The sequence below is a fragment of the Leptinotarsa decemlineata genome, unplaced genomic scaffold (assembly GCF_025532065.1).
Source record: "Leptinotarsa decemlineata unplaced genomic scaffold, Ldec_3_MD MMD2_tig00026328_RagTag_RagTag, whole genome shotgun sequence".
Taxonomy (NCBI): domain Eukaryota; kingdom Metazoa; phylum Arthropoda; class Insecta; order Coleoptera; family Chrysomelidae; genus Leptinotarsa; species Leptinotarsa decemlineata.
In genome coordinates, this window is record NW_027412688.1 from 2,923,716 (window position 1) to 2,939,392 (window position 15,677).

General features: G+C 37.0%; 1 protein-coding gene and 1 long non-coding RNA gene across 4 annotated transcripts in view; both read left to right on the top strand.

Annotated features, from left to right (window-relative positions):
- Window positions 1–15,677, top strand: part of LOC111504686 (kin of IRRE-like protein 1) — an 833,154-nt gene that overhangs the window by 380,494 nt on the left and 436,983 nt on the right. The window lies entirely within an intron of this gene.
- Window positions 4,209–11,037, top strand: LOC141485459 (uncharacterized). The gene is made up of 2 exons (XR_012467223.1): window positions 4,209–4,580; window positions 9,839–11,037. It is a non-coding gene; the product is annotated as an uncharacterized lncRNA (long non-coding RNA).

Genomic DNA, 15,677 nt, shown 5'->3' on the forward strand with positions numbered 1-15,677 from the left:
TTTATGAACGTTCAACTGCATTTCACTTTGAAGCTTTCGAAGTGTATTTCGAATTAATGCCAGCTTCTGACCATATTTCGTGGTTATCAATCAGTGAGTTCTACTTGGTTGCCAACTAGAGTAATGAATTGTACTCTACCGGTAATACATAAAAGAAAGTATGCTTGTTTGAAGAAATCGTTACTTGGTTCAGTTAGTGAATTATAATCGTGGAAATAGCAATAAATCTACTTTATGAAAAATGAGAACTTTCCATGTTTTTTACCACTAACTTTATTGCAGTTTCATCATATAGGGACATTTTCAAACAATTATAATAATCTGTTTGAAATTGTCTTTGAAGAACGAAACTGCAGTAACGTTGGTTACAAATACAAGTGGTGAAAAATATAGAAAATTTTATTTCTCAGGTTCTAATTACTTCTTACTTCGAATAAGTAAAGTCGACGATATCACCTCTTACGAAGATAACTTAATCTTCGAATATTAAAGATGAACGAGGCTCCCTAAGGCGGTCTAGACTCCATTAGGTTTGTAGATAGGAATTGAAGCTTATATTTAGAACTATCAAACTTGTTCAAAATTCGCGAAAAATGAATAGAAAGACACTATACTCTCCCACAGATTACCAAATTTTTCATGGGGGAATTCATATCTGTAGTGTGTGTTTTTGTATTTTTTTATTCAATTTTCTATACCTATGAGAAATTTCACACTAATAATACAAGACAGTAAGAAGACTTACATGTGTCATTTTTAAGGACTGATCTTTTATATAGGTCACCACTTGTGACTGGGCAAATGTGGAAAAATAAACTCCCGGGCGAAATCGAATCATGTGTAAAACTGAAATCATACAAACGATGTCTTAGAAAGTACCTGTTGAAATACGTATTTTACTCCCTGGAAGAGTTCCACTTTTAGTTTCAGTTCTCAATCAATTATTTTATACATGTTTCGGCATGTCATTGAGAAATGAAGTATGATCATAATTATTATCATCGTTACTATCATTATTATGATTATTATTTTTTTCACCGTAGTGTGCGCTGGTCAAGCCCTACCCTCCGAAGCCCCGATACATTCGGGAGGTCTCGCCAGCATTATCAACCTATGACCACTTCATACACCGTGGGGTGAGTGATCATTGGGTCCGAGAATCATGTGCCCTGAGCAAGCGCAGTGAGCCAAGAATGACAGCCTTCTGCATCTGAGCGGCTGAGATTTCTGCCTTAGTGCGGCAAGCCGGTATGATTTTAAGATTCGAGAGTAGAGAAGACATCATTCCACCAAGGACTCCAATAATCAGAACAACCATCTTGACAGAGTGATCTGGATAGAGTCTGCGGAGTTCGAAGTAAAATCTCGATATTTTATTCGTTTTTCCTCCCCTTTTCTGACGATATTCGTCTCGCCAGGAGCTGAAAACTCCACAACGAATATCGTTTTGCTCTGGTGGTCGAGAACGACTACATCAGGCTTATTAGCTTGTATGAGCCTGAGGGTGGGAAACGAATAGTTTCAATAAATTCGGCACTTCTCGTTCCCCACAACGAATTCAATATCCCACAGAGCGTGGGGCATCACCGGTGTCTCGTCAATACCGTAAGAGTGCCGTATATGGCCGCGTTATGTCGATGGATATAGGCCGAAACCGCATATGCTGGACATGCTGATAGCAAGTGCATTAGGGTTTTGGGCGCCTCGCGGCAGGCCCTGCACCTTGTGTCAGGAACATCAATACCCATCATGCGATTGCGGTATACTAAGGTTTTGCAGACACCATCCTGGTAAGCCATGATGAACCCTTCAGTTTCCGACTTCAGCCCACTCGACCTGAGGAAAGCGAAAGTCAGGCGCTTTGATAAGCCAGGATGTTCAATGTTATTGAAGAAAACCCCATGCATTGGCTTATCCTTGTGTTTCCGCAGAAGTGAGGTTATCTCTGTGGCTTTTATATGAGCTTTTTGGTGAACGGGTTCCAACACGGTGACAGAGTTGTGGTCACCCCGTTCAGTGTCGAACTAACATTATTATAATAATAATTATTATTTTCATCATCATTTTCATCAGGCTTCTGTGACAACTTCTGTTCAATTCGTATTTTCTGAAAATCAAAACTTTTCAATTTATTCGCGAGTAGATGTGTGATTTTTCAACCAGTTAACTTCTGTTTCAACTTGGAGAAATAATGCATTTATCGCGAAATATTCTAAAACATTAGTTGAAGTACTTGAAAAAACCGTCACTACTGTTTATCAAAAAAGCCCCTAGCATCAAAACTAACCAAGTAATATGTTTTCAGCAACAAAAATGTGAAAATCAATTCTTCAACTACCACCCTTATTGGAAAAAATGTTTTTTTCTACCACCATTAGTTTATTCTCAAAATGCATTGGTTTCGGATCACTTCACATAATAACTCTCAATTTTGGAGTTTAACGACGGAAAAAACGAACCCATAACAAACTTTTACTCTATTTCAATCGCCAGTACATAATAGATCATTAATAAATTGATACAGTAGTTTTACCTTCCTTTACCTTTCTTCTAGAGTAGATTTTATAGACCAAATTCATATATTTTTTTATTTTGAGTCAGTTGAATACTTGATCATTACTGGAGTTTCATTCCAACACCAAACCGTCATTTTCAATACCTCGACACGTGTTTCAATCACCAAGTGTTTATTTTCAAGAGGAAGATTGAACTGTTTGATCTTCCTCTTGAACACGTGTTGGGGTGTTGAAAATAACGGTTTGGTGTTGGAAAAAAACTCCAGTAATATTCACTATCACATCAAAGGTTCTGAACAGTGCATCTCAAGTTCAATACCTCAATCTATCGACGCCAGTACAGGTAACACCCAGTATTTGAGGAGCTCGCTCCGTTTTTCCTGTTCAGGCTAGCAGTGACATAACACCTTCACTTCACCTTGTTAACTTAACCATCTGATCCTAACAGTAAGTTACCTTGATCCAATGTGAGGTCTTTCTAGCATGAAAATTGTGCAGGATGATTTCGTCAATGAACTGAAAATCCCTCTGCCTTATCTCCTCATTATTCATGTATCTGTCATCTGTAGAGTAGGGAGAGTGAGTGTAGACTCACAGCACTCAGGCCACATGTGACCCATTGTACATCCTCCCGAGGAGTTGTCTTGCTAGGTCAGCGTCCATCCTGTCCTTTCAAGGAAGGTGAACAGGTCACTATGAGACATCTCCTTCATTTTGGCAGGTGTGGGCCAAGACTCGCCGAACACACACTCTCTTTGACAACCTTGAGGTGTCTCACTCTGGCCTCTGCAAAGGTTATGGAAGGTGCAGCGATAATATTGTTGTTGTCCAACTTATTCAACCTTCTTGGGGTTTTCTCCGTGGAGGTGCACAAGTGAGGGAGCTTTCCTGCAGGAGCAGCCGGTTCCTTGCCTTTATGCAAGGCGGAGCTTTAGGCGCTCGGGTCAGGAAGTGCCCTTGCTGTTGGAGGTGATCTGCTATGTCCAGCCTCATTCCAAGCGATATATTGGAGTGGGCATTTCTGTTCATCCCCAGCCACTGCCTTAGATTAAGGTGAGCACTTCTGTCCAGCTTCGTGATTGTTTTTTTTTGTTTCATTCATGTGTGTTCCCACGAGGTAGCAAGGGAAGAGTTGGTCACCTCTGGCAGAGCCCCGCATTACCAGAGGTAGGCTAATTGCAATGAGGTTTCGCCAAGTTCCCCAAGGGGATCGTTAGTGACCGCATATCACCCTACGGCCATTCAGCTGTCGGCACAATTTCTTACACCTTAGCTTGGGGAGGCTGGTCTACGGTGGCATGTTTTGCAGAGGCTTTTGGGGGGTTACAGTTCCCCTCACCCTACTTATTTCTGCCACTGACCAGGAGTCTGGCGACCCCTTCCGTAAGGCCACACTAGCTTCTCGGACAGGGCTTCCAGTTCCTTGGCCGTTCCCCTATCCACCACCAGGGGATGCCCCCGATTAGTAGCCCAACCAAATGTATTAAATGGACCCGTTATCATTCTTACAGTTATTTCCAATAATACCACACCACAATAAAAATTCCAGTGTACTCTGGATTAACGATACAAATATTCCAGTTGAATTCCACAGGATTTACGACCTATTACAGTTAAAAAATCACTGTGAAAACAGTATGAAATTCAATGAATCTCTCAGTGACGCTAGTTACGTGGTCATAGTTCCCACGACACGGCCATTCACACAGAGATTCAGCTGAGTAAGAGATATTCCAGGAATCCCTTATCTCGACATGCAGTTAGCATCCAGTTAACATTATATTAATAATCATTCTGTTTGTAGCTCTCGTAAGAGACAGTCGTCTCTAGTTTGTAAAATAAATTCTTTTTAAAAAGTTATTTTCTCGTTCCAATCATTTAATTGGCGCAGTCAGTAGGATTTGTGCAGCGTGAAAACGAACTTTTTGCGTCGTGGAGTTTCAACCCCTTAAGCACAAATTCAACAAGAATCCTTCGAGGACCACCCAGAACGAGCGGACAAGGAGACGACAGAGCCCCAGGGAAGCTGCAAGGAATCAACGGAGAAGGAACTGGAACTTACAAGTAAGTGCCAAATATTTCCTTCTTGCCTTCACGAACCCTCTGTATAAGGACTTCGGCGAAGATATATAGTACCGTTCATTGCGAACAAATTGTTGTCTATTCGAGACGAGTAATTTTAAGAAACTATTTATTGAGAAAAACAATTATTTATTTATGAGTGAAATTGAAGATATTTTATCACGATTGAATAGTTTATCATTTCAAGAAAGTTCAGCAAATAATACTGAAAATTTTGATAATACTTTTCAACCTACAATGGTTCCACCAGTTCCACCCCAACCAACTCAAATAAATTGGAACCTTTTCAAATCTAGAATAAACAATTTAAAAACTTTTGATGGTGATAGCAATACATTGAACAAATTTATCAGTAGATGCGATGCTATAGTTAACGCGTACAATGTGTTTAATGATGCTTCACTTAATGAACACGTTCTTGAATGTATTCAAGGAAAATTGACAGGTAAAGCCGAGTATATGGTTGGTAACAGAACCGAACTTAATACTTGGGACGCCTTAAAATCTGCTCTGAAACAATGTTTTTCGGATAGGAGAGATTTGGACTGTTTAGTTCAAGAATTAACTAGAAGTCGACCCCATAGAGGAGAAGACCTAATGACTTTCGGTAGTAGAATTCAATTAATCAAAAGTAATGTAGTTCAAAGAGTCAGTAACAACCCAGACTTAACTCCAGAAGAAAAACTTTACCAAACAACTCACTATGATAAAGTAGCCCTCAGTACTTTCATTGCTGGTTGTCCTGGTATTTTGAGAAATAATATGCATCTCAAAAAGCCAGCCTCACTGGAAGATGCCATAGCATACGTAAACGAGTTCGAAAATTTTGAAAAAATGTATGGTTCGTTAAACGATTATAAACCAAAGTTCAATACTTTCGGTAGACAATCCATCATACCAAACGTCAACCAAAATGGCCCTAGATTTATACAACCTCAAAGACAAAATTTTCAAAACGAAAATTTTTCTAACCCAAATTATTTTTCAAAAAATGAACATTTTTTCAATCCACAATTCTCAACTAGACCTAATTGGCCAAGCCAACCTATTAATATCCAACCTAGACAATTACCACCGCAAAGATACCCTACAAACCGAGAAGTTTTCGGACCTCCTCGGAATGTTTTTAAACCAAAAAATATTCCACCTAATCAATTACCGAAACCGGAACCCATGTCCACTACATCAAGAAACCCAACAAAAATGTCTCAAAGACCTTTTTCTCAACAAAACAACACTTTTAGGAACACTAATAATTACCGAAACCCTCAAAAAATGTTTAACGCAAGTCAAAAACCCAATTTTATATCTGAGGAATTATTTTCTAACGAATACGATGAATTTCCCCAATATAATGACACTGATCAACAATTTTATGATAATCCCAACCTCAGTGAAGAAGCATACTCTTCAGAAAATGCTGTTTATTTAGAAAACGAACCAAATTTTCAGAATGAATACTTAAGCAACGTAGATTGTGATGAAACTGGAAATTTTCATTTAACAACCCAATTCGAAGATCATACTTAGCCGAAATCAATGCATTTTGTAACAATGCATTACCTTATGTCGAAGTTAGTCACAAAAATAAAATTATTAAACTACTAATCGATACTGGAAGTTCAAGATCGATTATTAAACCATCTATTATTGAAAAATTATTTCCAAACAAAATTTATCACTCAAATACTATTATCAAAACGGCTTTAGGAAGTCAGAAAGTAAGGTACCAAGCCTCGATACCTGCTTTTCCAGAGTTCAACACAAACTATGAAATTACTTTTATTTTATTTGATTTCCACGATTACTTTGACGGAGTTTTAGGATTAACAGACTTGATAAATATGCACCTGAATATAGACCTTGTTAATAAGAGACTGATAGGAAATCATGTTGAAATTCCTTTCAAGTTCAGACAGTCTACAGATACGAGTTTTTCTTTCTCTGTCAACCCACAAGAAAGAGTACTTAAATATCTGCCTGTCACAGTTCCTGAAGGTGAAATTCTTACCTTTGAGGGAACACTCAATGATCTTTTCATCCCGCAAATATTGACAACTTCAAAAAATGGTTTCGCCCTTATGGAAGTACAAAACCCCACCGATAGAACAATATCAGTGAAATTGATACAACCACTTCCTGTAGAGAGCTTTCAATCCTCTACTTTCGAAATGTATTCTTACGAAACTTTCGAAAATACAGGGACGGACTCACCTAAATTGGCAACCGAAATTAATATCGCTGATTTGATACGTACAGACCACATGAACAAGGAAGAAACAAATGCTATACTGAAACTCTGTAAAGAATTTTCAGACATATTTTTGAAACCTGGAGATAAATTAACATTCACCTCCAAGGTCAAACACGAAATCAAGACCACAGACGAAATACCCATACATACCAGACCATACAGGTATCCATACGTTCATAAGAGCGAAGTTCAGCGTCAAATAAAAGACATGCTCGAAAAAAATATAATACGACCAAGCTGTAGTCCCTGGTCTTCCCCAGTCTGGATAGTTCCAAAAAAGATGGATGCTTCCGGGAAGCCAAAATGGCGAGTGGTAGTCGATTATCGAAAACTTAATGATAAAACCATTAGTGATCGTTACCCACTCCCAAACATAAACGACATTTTAGATAAACTGGGACGAGCTCAGTACTTTAGCACTCTCGATTTGGCAAGCAGTTTTCATCAAATCGAGATGGCCGAAAATTCAATCCAAAAAACGGCTTTTAATGTAGAACACGGACACTACGAGTATTTGAGACTTCCGTATGGCCTTAAGAACGGTCCATCAAGTCTTCAACGCGTATTAGACGAGGTTCTGAAAGACCTACAGAATAAGGTATGCATGATTTACATGGACGACATAATTATTTTCAGCACTGGACTCCAAGAACACATCCAAAACTTAAAATTGGTCTTCTCTAAATTACGAGAGGCACACTTTAAGATCCAACTAGATAAATCGGAGTTTCTCAGAAAAGAGGTAGAATTTTTGGGTCATGTTATTACGCCCGAAGGCATAAAACCAAACCCAAAGAAAATCAGAGCTGTTCAAAATTTTCCAATCCCAAAAACACAACGAGAAATAAAGTCATTCCTAGGACTATTGGGATACTATCGAAAATTTATAAACAACTTCGCAAAACTAACAAAACCTCTCACAAGTTGTCTTAAAAAGAACGCAAAAGTTGAACACACTAAAGAATTTATCGAATGTTTCAATACTTGTAAATCGGTATTGACTTCAGAACCGGTTCTCGCATACCCCGATTTTGAAAAACCCTTTGAAGTCACAACTGATGCTTCAAATTACGCCCTTGGCGCCATTTTGTCACAAAATGGACACCCAATTTGTTACGCTTCTCGAACACTTGACCCACCTGAAATTAATTACTCAACTATCGAAAAAGAACTTCTTTCGATTGTATGGAGCTGCAAATATTTCAGACCATACCTTTTTGGCAGAAAGTTTACAATTTATTCAGACCACAAACCCCTTCAGTGGCTTTTCTCACTAAAGGAACCTAATTCAAGACTTGTGCGATGGCGTTTGAAATTAGAGGAATTCGACTATGTTGTGAAATATAAGAAAGGAAAATGCAACCAAGCAGCGGATGCTCTTTCCAGAAATCCTCATACAAATGACTTCAATGCTATCGAAACACTTTCAGTTCAAAATAATCCTGGAGACATAAACGAACTTATCGACATCTATTTGAATAACGACAATATTCCAGTCTTAGACAACGACGTTCTCAATGAAGTCCTGGAACCGCAAGAACCGAAAAAACAAATCAACATATTATCTGATATTCAAATTGTTCCCCCAAAATTAAACAAAATCGAAAAAACATCGGATTCACAAACCGTTCACACTTCTCTCGAAGACCCCGTCTTTCAAATTCCCATTTCAGAAAGACCAGTTAATACATATAAAAATCAAATAATTGTAGCTATTGGTGACATAGAAAAACTTAAATGTAGAATAGAAAAGGTATTCGAGAATTTGCGATCTTATATTACCATACCCTCTAAAAATCTGAGCGAGAATATTGTTAAACTTATTAAAGAATATATCGATCCAAAACAAACATTTGCCTTCCATTTTAAAAATCCAGCAGTCTCACAAATATTCAATACAACAATCCAAAATTTACTCAAAAATTCTTCATTCAAAATTGTTCATTGTCCAACATTCTTAGAGGATGTAGAAACATCGAAAGAACAGAAAGAGAAACTTAAATGCTATCACGTTAAGAAAACATGCCATAGAGGTATAAATGAAATGAAAACATCCCTCAGTTCACGATTTTTTTGGCCAAAAATGGCAGAAGACATACAAAATTATATTAATAATTGCGAAACATGTCAGAAAAATAAATACGATCGGAATCCTCCTGTAATTAAATTCAACCTAACACCTACAACTTCTAAGCCTTTTGAGCATGTTCACATAGATACATTCAAAATTTCAAACGAAACTTTTTCAACAATTATCGACACATTTTCACGATACGGTCAGGCATATCCATTAAAATCCTTAACCGGAGTTTTAGTAGTCGAAAATCTACTCAATTTTATTACCCATCACGGTTTACCACTCAAAATAACCGCTGATTCAGGCACCGAATTCAAAAATAAAGATCTAGAAAATTTTTGTAAAATTTATAACATTGAGTTGCATTACACAACTTCAAAAAACAGTAATTCTAATTCACCAGTTGAAAGATTTCATTCAACACTGATTGAGCATTATCGATGCTTAAAGGAAGAAGGAAAATCGTTCACACCTGAACAGCTGATGAAAAGAGCTGTCCTTGGCTATAATAATTCAATACATATTGTTACCAAATTTACACCTTTCGAAGTGATTAAAGGTCATATTAATAACACAGACCCATTTGATTTAAATGATCGTATAATTGTTTCCGATTATGTTCAAAAACACAAAGAAAATGTCAAAAAACTGTATCAATCTATTCAAAATTCCAACCAAATTACTAAAGAAAAAGTCATTGAAAACAGAAATACCCAACGAAATGAACCCCCAGAGTTTGCAAATCAACAAGTTGCGTATATTAGAACAAAGGCGCGAAATAAAGATCGACCGAAATTTAAGAAAACTGAAATTATTGAAGAGACCGATATAAAACTTAATACAAATAAAGGCACCTACCATAAAACAATAGCCAGAAAACCAAAAATTTCAAAAAAACTTTTGTTACAGGGAGTAAAAGAACATGAAGATACACGTGTTGATACCGCTATACCTTCTACTTCACGTGCTCCGAGTCCAAAGTGACGATATTCAAATAACCCCTATAACCAACCCCATCCTTCCCATACAGCTGGGAAATGCAAGAATTATATACAGCAAACATACATTTTTATATTACATAGAACTTAGCTCTATAATAAAACAATTAAACAAACTAGACGACTACTTCCAAATAATCAAAAATAATTTTGATAAGGGAACAATTAATAACCCAATTTCCTATCATGGATTAGCATACAGCCTGCTAGTTAGAACCGAGTATCTTATTGAAATGACAAAAAAGAAATTAGAAAACCTCCAACCCCATATCCGTATTAAAAGAGGTATGATAAATGTTATTGGAAAAATCGAAAATTGGTTATTCGGTACTCTTGATGCTGATGATGGTAAACGATACGACGAAAGTATCGCTATATTAGAACGTAACCAAGAAAATATGATTAATGAGGTAAACATGCAAATCTCTCTCTCCAAAAAATTAATCAATCACTATAATAAAACTATCCAAATTTTGAATTCAAATCAAGAAAAATTAGAAAACAGTCTAAAAACATTTCAAGTTGCAGTTCAAAAAACCATTGGCGACCTGACGAATTACATTAGTTTTCAAGGAATTGTCTCACAAATAACCCTTGACTGTCAAAATATGATTACTTTTATCGATAATCTAGAAGATGCTATCACATTTGCAAAGTTAAATACCTTACACAATTCAATAATACCTAGTTCTGAACTGAAAGAAATAATAAATTATTTAAGCAACATCTACTCTGATTCAAAAATCCCGAAATTTGAAAGTATGTTGACATATTATCAATTTTTCGATGCACAAGTAACTTTTTCAAACGACAGAATAATTTTCGCAATACACGTTCCTATTGTCGGAAACGAAGTTCTTACATTTTTCCACCTTTATCCTATCATCCAAAATAACAGTATTTTCATCCCAAAATACCCATATTTGGCACGAGCAAACCACAATATCCAGTTCGAAGACAGTCCATGCCCAGTATTAGAGAAAACGTATTATTGTCCAGAAGATTACTTTTCCGAAGACCAATGCACATCCCACCTGATCGAAGGCAAAGTCGCCGATAATTGTCAGCCTCTTCCAATCAATGTGGCAGAGTCGATTATCGAACAAATCACTCAAGAAGAAATCCTGGTAATTCCGATACAGAGCGAAAGAATATTTTCCAAGTGTAAAACCGATCAATATTTGGAAATAAAAGCGCCCACCCTAGTCAAGATCCCGAAAAATTGCCAAATTGAAGTGAGAAACAAGATTTTCACCAACAACGTGAAAATAGGAACAGGCAAGCCACTGATCTTACCTAAAATTGAAATGAAAAATATCGAGAAGTCAACAATATATGAAACACAAAATTTCTCGAGACTAAATTTTGAAGAACTCTACGAAATCAACAATATAGTGGACCGATTGAAACCAATCCACAAATTTAACAACTCCGAAAATAACACTACCATTTTTGGTGTCTTTGCAGGAGTTACTATCCTAATAATTGTCCTAATATTGGCAGCTTTTAAGAAAAATTGGATTAAAACCCGTATACTGGGATGTTGTTGCTTCAAAACACCCCAAAAAGAAGAAAATTCCAATGACGAAGATATGGTGCCAAGCCGCCAAAATAATTCCATTATTTTTTCGGCCTAAGGAGGGAGGAGTTACGTGGTCATAGTTCCCACGACACGGCCATTCACACAGAGATTCAGCTGAGTAAGAGATATTCCAGGAATCCCTTATCTCGACATGCAGTTAGCATCCAGTTAACATTATATTAATAATCATTCTGTTTGTAGCTCTCGTAAGAGACAGTCGTCTCTAGTTTGTAAAATAAATTCTTTTTAAAAAGTTATTTTCTCGTTCCAATCATTTAATTCGCTTTTGCATAAAATCACCCCGGTATATAACGGAAAGGTGAATAAATTACACTGCCGTGGCTGCTCCCCATGAAAATATATTCCAGTATAAAATCAACATCAAATCTCACGAAGATGGTTTGTAAGTTCGAAATTTGATGCAGGAGCATGGTTCGGGAGGGCTCATCAAAGAAAAACAAAAGGCTTCATCTCCGTAAACTTCCATGGAATTTGAGACACATGAAAACGATTCAAAGAGCTTTACACTCCGATGTAAGAAGGATTAGAGGAAGTGCAAACAGCATTATCGTCGGCAAAACTTTCGCGTGTCTAACAACAAAGATTGCGAAATTACCATTTGAGAAGAACATCTGATTGCGGGAGGTTCGCAAACTAATTTGTGATTCACAAATTTGTTGAGAAACTAGAAAATCTGTTTGATAAACGAAGCTGTCTACTGTTGTTCCATTTCCATTGGGCTAACTATTACATTGTTCAAAAAATAAGGCGAACTTTCATTTATCTATTTTTTTTATAATAATTCATCAACTCCTAATCTGTCTTCTCCAAAGTACTCCCCATCAGATTTAATATACTCTTTCAATTTTCGAAGCAGTTCTGATATGGACTTTTTGGTATGACCTTGAGACTTCTACGCGATTCGGTTTTCATCTCCTCAATCGTTTCAAAACGCCGTACTTTCATGGGTTTCCTGAATCTTGGAAAGGGAAAAAACGCAGGGGGCCAAATCTGGTGAATACGGTGACTGAGGTATGATTTCGGTGTTGTTTTTGTCACTTGATCGAAATGAGCCATTGTTATACCGTTACCGAAATGTGATAATCCAACAGAACTATCATACCTGAGGCCTATCAGTATATTGCCTTTTCTCTCTGAAGCATTCGAGTTTATCCTCGAAGATCAGATTGCTTTATTTGTGTATTGTAATAACATCATCAGTGCTGTCTAGTCAGGTTTCAAAAAATCCCACAGCACTACTACTGCTCTTGATTCTATGAAAGAGGATGTATCCAATTAATATGATAAAAATGAACTGTTTCTCATGGTTCTACTTGATTACAGTAAGCCATTTGATGCAGTGGATCAAACACTTTTCTGTAAGAAAATTTCATACTTTGGATTCGGTAAACATATCGTTGAGTTGATAGGGAGTTATCTACGAAATCGAAAGGAAATTGTATGTATGGATGGTAGATATTCAGTGTAGAGATTCCAAGTCACGTTACTACACTTTTTACTTTTTATTATTTTTTTTTGCATTCCTTCAATTTTTATTTATTCAATTATTATATTTTTACTTGTAGGTTATTTCACTATCATTTCATTTCAGGTTTATTGTTGCTTAATATAATTGTTATTTTCAACTATTCTTTTTAATTATTCTTTTTTACTTGTTTCAGGGATTTCAAATCATTTTATATAATAGACAATGGAAGTCCGAACTAGTGAAATTCATCACAAAACATTGTCAATCACCTTCAAACATACATAAAATTTCCGAATATCCTTTGCAAAACTATATTCCTATTCGAGTAGGAATGTGCTAGAAATCCACACGTAAGAAGGTAAGACCTCATTAATCTTTAGCTCAGTACAAACTTCTGAGAGTTGTTATAAGTGAGGGCAATACTTGGTTGATGGAGCACGATCGTACTCATTCTGCATTTCATTTGTTCGGACTTCCTTTGTCTACTATGATATGAATTGATTTCAAATCCTTGCAAAATCTATGGAAATTGAAACGACTAGCTGAAAAAAAAATTATATCAAGCAAAAAATTGAAATTACAATGAAATAAAATACAAGCCACATTCAAAAAATTGACAATTGAAAAAAAATTATCAACAATAAATGAAGATTGAAATTGAAAGATTTCAAGCCAGGTTACTTCACGACGTTTCGGTTGTTAGTATCCACAATTGTCTTCGGATGATAACTGGACTTCTGCTTCATCGGCTTGAGGTAGAGCTGACCGTTAGGCGTGGGTTAGTCGACTTCCGCTTGATTATAGGTTTCCGTATGTTACGTATATCTACGCTAGCATGGCTAAATGTGTTGTTGGACAACATATATGCGGTTTTTTTGAAATTTCACCTTAACCAGTGTTCCTCCTTGTGGATGATTTCAGCTTAAGACCACTTGATGTTATGTTGATGAGTCCAAGCATGCTCTGCTATTCCGGATTTGCTGGTTTCTTCTCGCTGTGTGTGTTTCTTGTGTTCAGTAATGCGAACTTTCAATGGCCTCCTAGTTTCACCGATGTATGATTCTCCGCACTCGCAGGATATCCGGTAAATGCAATTCTTGGAATCGTAGTTCTGATGTTATAGTTGGACCCAATTCTTCTTACCCTTTACGACAATCCTCTCTTGTACTGGTTGTGGTGTCTTCTCTTCCTTGTGAGGCTCAGTTTCTTTGTATTACAGAGCCCGAAAGCACGGTCTACTACAGTCTTTATGATTCCTCTCTTAGTCGATTGATGGTAGTTGAATCCCTGGTTCTGATACTGTCCCGTGTTGATATACAGATGTTGTACATCTGCAATACGTCTGACCAATACGTCTGAGAATGGCTATTCAATTCTCCATTGTGAAAGTGATGGAAGGACTCACGTTGTTGATGTGCTTCATGAAGGTATCTAGTGCTGCATTCCCATCATGAAGGTGTCGTCCACAAATCTCAATTAGACTCGGGGTTTCTTGTGGGCTTCTTCAATGGCCAGAAGCCTCTGCTGTGATGATTTGGCTCAGTTACAGGCAGTGAAGCACACCAGTTGCGGATCATACAGTAACCATGGACTTTTTTTGGTGAGGTTTCGCTTTTGGAAAGTGCCTGCGTCACTCATCGTTATCCAAGCACAGTCCTGAACGTCTTCTGTAGTCATAGAGGATCCACTTTTCATCACACGTGACCCAAAATAGGATCGTTTTTGTTGCGCCAAAGCAAAGAAACGTGGTGAATTCTGTCGTTCGTTCAAATCGTGGGTCACCCACTTTTAGAGCTTTTTCATCGTTCCGAAACGTTTCGAACCATCAAAAACCGCATGGGAGCTGACGCCTATTCCTTCCACCATCTCACGCACCGTTTGTGATGAAGCAATCTAATCACGGACAAAATTTTAGAAACAATTCAATAATACTCTGCATCTAATGAAAAAATCAAGTGAAAATTACTAGCTCCTATTTATATTTTCAATGCACTATTAATTAATTATTATTTTTGTTTGCTTTCAGTTGGATTTCTGAATAACTGTGCCCTCGTAATCAACCCATTCAACAGTCTAACAATTTATTTGCAGAATGTGATAATATCCGGTTAGAGTTCCTATAACCACCACGAATCTTGTAACAATCACTCAATGTATTGCAGAGGGTATTGATTGTCAGTCTCAGACTGATGTCATCTACACTGATTTTTCTAAAGCGTTCGACAGACCTGACTATAGTATCCTGCTCAACAAGCTTTCGACTTCTGGGTTATCCAATAAATCAACTACCCTCTTCAAATCGTATTTTTCCAACCGTAAGCAGTACGTCCAACTCAATGGCCTCAAGTCTATCGAATATATAGCCACATCTGGTGTACCACATCACATCTGTCGAAAGAATAATCTATCTCTCAACATATCCAAATGTAATGTAATGTCTTACTCACTGAAAACCAATATGAATTTACACAACTACGTCATAAACAATCAATTTCTGGAGCGTCCTGATACACTCACTGATCTAGGTGTTACTTTTGATTCATCCCTCTCTTTCATTAAACATTTTGACACTACTCTAACAGCAGCTTGTCGCATGTATGGATTCTTAGTTAAAAATACAAAAGACTCAAAAAAGCTTCAACATTGAAATTACTTTATTTCACTTTTGATCGATCTAGG